Source organism: Tachypleus tridentatus, chromosome 10 (genome assembly GCF_004210375.1).
Source record: "Tachypleus tridentatus isolate NWPU-2018 chromosome 10, ASM421037v1, whole genome shotgun sequence".
Lineage (NCBI taxonomy): Eukaryota > Metazoa > Arthropoda > Merostomata > Xiphosura > Limulidae > Tachypleus > Tachypleus tridentatus.
The window spans coordinates 151813623-151819166 of NC_134834.1; positions in this window are offsets into that span (position 1 = coordinate 151813623).

The window sequence follows — 5544 nt, forward strand, 5'->3', positions numbered from 1 at the left end:
CATTTTTAAAGTGTCATTTCTTTTTTTATGGGTTAATCTGATATTTTATGACAAAGTTAACAACATATTCATGACAAACCAGATCTTCATTTCATGTTTGATTACATAAATGTACATATAAGAAAGCAAAACCAATCTCATGCTTTTTTAAAGATTGTTTATTAATATTTCCACAAATATGGGTGACTTGTAATTAAATGTTTAAGGTAAATTTTGAACCAGCTAAGTGTAATTTCTTGTGCATAAAAAGGAAACTTTAGTTTAGCCTAACTGTTTACTTTTTAACAGAATTTTAGTCATACACATTTTAAAGTTCCTTTTCCAAAAGTTTATAAACCGTTAGTCTACTACTAATCAGTAAAATTAAATTCTTTTTAGCATAGCGAGTAACTGATGTACAAGTTAAATTGTGGACGTGGAAGTATTTCCTAGTGATAAGATCTGGTCTGATGTTTACTTAACTATTGACCCTACTTAACCAGTAGAAGTAACTTACAAAGAAGGACCAATATTATACATACTTTAATGCTACAAAACGTACTGGATATCCCTTCTACTTTATGATGCTCCTTTTTACCCCAGATATCTCTACTTTCTCACTCCTGCCCCATTGACTCAACAGATTGTAACTCGTCACGTAACTGCTCAAGTCTACCTTAAAGCACCTCGGCTAGAAAATAAATTTTTTAACAAAGATAACGTTTTCTAACAACATATTCTGAAAATTACATAAAAATGAAGTAATTCAAAAACAAGCTTTAAAGGTTTAAATTTTAATAATAAAAGGTTAACTTAATCTTATATTAAAGGAGTAAAAGAAATGCACTGATGAACATTCTAATATAGTTTCACTTCAGTCAATCTGGTCATTCAATATTTGTTGCTCAGTTATTTTCTGTGACCTGCAGCATATCTCTCATATTGAAAATCTTCTGTTAATAAGAGTTTGGTTATTCAAGACTTCATTAAAGTTGTCCAGCTGACCAGAAGAGTAAGAAAATCAAAAAGACATGCAGTGAAGACATAGTCAATCCATTCCTGTAGAAAACTGTATTATACTGTCATCTAATATACAACATACACCTGATCCATCCCTGTAGAAAACTATTTTACTGCCATCTCGTACACTATGTGTACCTGATGTATTCCTGGAGAAAACTATTTTACTGTAATGTAACACACAATGCACACCTGCTCCATTCCTGTAGAAAGTGTATTTTATTCTCATGTAATATACGGTATACATTTGATACATTCTTCTGGAAAACTTTATTTTAATATAATGTAATACACAATGTACATGTCATCCATTCCTATAGAAAATTGTATTTTTCTCTTATGTAATAAACAATGTACACCTGTTCCATTCCTGTGGAAAAGTGTATTTTACTGACATTTATACAATGTACACCTGATTCATTCCTGTAGAAAACTATTTTATTGTCATTTAGTGTAAAATATACACCTGATCCATTCCTATAGAAAACTCTTTTCTACTGTCATCTAATATACAACATACACATGATGCATTCCTGTAGGAAACTGTAATCTACTCTAATGTAATATATAATATACACCTAATTCATTCCCATAGAAAACTATTTTAATACAATGAAATATACAATGTTCAAGCGATCTGTTTGTGTGGAAACATGTATTTTACTGTAATGTAGTAGGCAATGTAAAATGATCCATTCTTGTAGAAAACTGTGTTTTAATACATGTAGTATACAATGACCCCCTGATCTATTGCTGTAGAAAATTGTTTTACTCTCGTGTGATATCCAATGTACGCCTGATCCATTCTTGTGGAAAACTGTATTTTAATACATGTAGTATACAATGACCCCCTGATCTATTGCTGTAGAAAATTGTTTTACTCTCGTGTGATATCCAATGTACGCCTGATCCATTCTTGTGAAAAACTGTATTTTAATACATGTAGTATACAATGACCCCATGATCTATTGCTGTAGAAAATTGTTTTACTCTCGTGTGATATCCAATGTACACCTGATCCATTCTTGTAGAAAACTGTATTTTACTCTCATGTAGTATAGAATGTATGTCTGATCCATTCATGTAGAAATTGTATTTTTGTGTGATTTTATATTCAATGTACACATGATCCATTCCTGTAGAAAACTATTTTACTGTAATCTTGTATAGACTGCATACCTGATCCATTGCTTTTCAAAAATGTATTTTAACATAATGCACAATGTACACCTGATCCATTCTCATAGAAAACTGTATTTTACTCTAATGTAGTATGCAATGTACACATGATCCATTCCTGTAGAAAACTATTTTACTGTAATCTTGTATAGACTGCATACCTGATCCATTGCTTTTCAAAAATGTATTTTAACATAATGCACAATGTACACCTGATCCATTCTCATAGAAAACTGTATTTTACTCTAATGTAGTATGCAATGTACACATGATCCATTCCTGTAGAAAACTATAAAAAAACTTGTGATATACAAAGTACATCTGATCCATTTCTGTAGAAAACTATTTTACTGTCATATAATATGCAAAATAAACATGATGCATTCTTGTAGGAAACTATTTTAGTGTGATGTAACCCACAATGTACACCTGATTGATTTCTCTGGAAAACTGCATTTTACTGTCATTTTTTATACAATATATGCATGATTCATTCCTGTAGAAAACTGTTTTAATATAATGCAATACACAATGCACACATGATCCATTCCTGTAGAAAACTTTATTCTACTGTAATGTAATACACAATATACACGTGATCCATTCTTGAAGAAAAGTGTATTTCACTGTCATGTAATATACAATATACACGTGATCCATTGCTGTAGAAAACTGCGCTTTACAGTCATCTCATACACAATGTACAAGTGATTCATCCCTATAGGAAGGTGTAATTTAATGTCATCGAATAAATAATGTACATCTTATCCATTCCTGTGGAATACTGTATTTTAATATAATGTAATACACAATGTACACCTGATTCATTCCTGTAGAAAATGGTATTTTACTGTCATGTAGAATACATTATTCAGTGGATCAACTGCTCTAGAAAACTATTTTAATGTGATGCAATATACAATATGCACCTGATCCATTATTGTAGAAAACTGTTTTAATATAATGTAATACACAATGTATACGTGATCCATTCATGTAGAAAACTATTTTACTTTCATATGATATACAAGGTACATCTGATCCTTTGCTGTAGAAAACTTTTATTCTCATGTAGTGTACAATATACACCTGATCCATTCCTTTAGAAAGCTGTATTTTACTCTCATCTGATACACAATGTACACATGATCCATTCCTGTATATTACTGTCATGTGATATACAATGTACCTGTAATTCATTGAGGTAGAAAATTGTATTTAATTAATGCAATAAATAATATACACATTATCTATTCCTGTAGAAAACTGTAATTTACCATCATCTAGTATACATTGTACACCTGATCTATTCCTCTAGAAAATTGTATTTTACTATTATCTAATATACGATGTACAACTGATCCATTCCTTTAGAAACCTGTACTTTAATGTTATGTAGTATACAATGTAACCCTGATCAATTCCTGTAGAAATCTGTATTTTACTGTCATGTGATATACAATGTACACCTGACCCATTCCTGTAGAAATCTATATTTTAGTGTCAGGTAATATACAATGTACATTTTATCCATTCCTGTAAAAAAACATTATTTTAATGTCATAATAAACAATGAACACATGGCTTATTCTGTAGTAAACTGTATTTTACTGTCATGTGATATACAGTGTACCCCTGATCCATTCCAGTTGAAAGCTGTGTTATACTGTCATCTAATATACAAAATACACCTGATCCATTCCTGTAGAAAATGTATTTTACTGTCATCTTATATATAATATAAACCTAATTCATTACAATAGAAAACTCTATTTTAATATAATGCAATACACAATGTACACGTTAAACATTCCTGTAGAAAAATGAATTTTACCCTGATGTAATACATAATGTTCATCTGATCCATTTCTCTATAAAAATGTATTTTACTGTGATATACCTGATCCATTCATGTAGAAAAGTGTATTTTAATGTTATACACAATGTACATGCGATCTATTCCTGTAGAAAACTATTTTACTGTTATCTAATATACAATCTATGCATGATGCATTTCTGTAGGAAACTGTAATCTACTCTAATGTAATACACAATGTAAACCTGATCCATTCCTGTAGAAAACTGTATTTTAATATAATATAAGACACAAAGTTTGTGTGATCCATTCCTGTAGAAAACTATATTTTACTGTGATTTAGTGTATAATGTATACCTGATCCATTCCTGTATAAAACTATATTTTACTCTCATTTAATATACAATGTACACTTAATCCATTCCTGTAGAAAACAGCATTTTAATATCGTAATATAAATGAACACCTGACTCATTCCTGTGGAAATCTGTATTTTACTGTCATCTATTATAGAATATACACCTCATGTTTTCCTGTAGAAAACAATATTTTACTGTTATGTAATATACAATTTACACCTGGTCCATTATTATAGAAAACTGTATTTTACTGTTATGTTATATACCATATACATCTGATCCATTCCAGTAGAAAACTGTATTTTAATATCGTAATATGCAATGGACACCTGATCTATTCCTGTTGGAAACTGTAGTTTAATGTAACGTCATACACAATGCAAAGGTGATCAATTCCTGAAGAGAATTGTATTTTACTGTCATTTAATAGGCAATGTACATGTGATCCATTCCAGTAGAAAACTGTATTTTACTGTTATATACAATGTACATATGATTCATTCCTGTAGAAAATTATATTTTACTGTCATCTAGTATAGAATGTAGACCTCATCCATTCCTGAAGAGAATTGTATTTCACTGTCATGTAGTATACAATGTACTCCAAATCCATTCCTTTGGAACTATATTTAAATGTCATTTAATATATAATATACACCTGATCCATTCCTATAGAAAACTGTATTTTACTCTCATCTAATACACAATGCACACCTTATCAATTCCTGTAGAAAACTGTATTTTACTGTCATCTATTATATGATGTACACCTGATCCATTTATGTAGAAATCTGTATTTTACTCTCATATGATATACAATGAAGACATGATCCATTTCACTGTCATGTAGTATACAATGTACCACGGATACATTGCTGTAGAAAAGTGTATTTTATTGTAATGTAATACGCAATGTTCGCGTGATTCATTCCTGTAGAAAACTGTATTTCACTCTCATCTAATATAGAATGTACAACTGATAAATTTCTGTAGACAATTTTATTTTATTGTTACGTAATATACAATGTACACCTGATCCATTCCTGTAGAAAACTGTATTTTAAATTATTTTAATGTCATGAAATATACTATATACACCTGATCCTTTCCTGTAGAAAACTGTATTTTAATGTCATGTAATATACAATGTACACCTTATCCATTCCTGTAGAAACTTTATTTTAGTGCCAT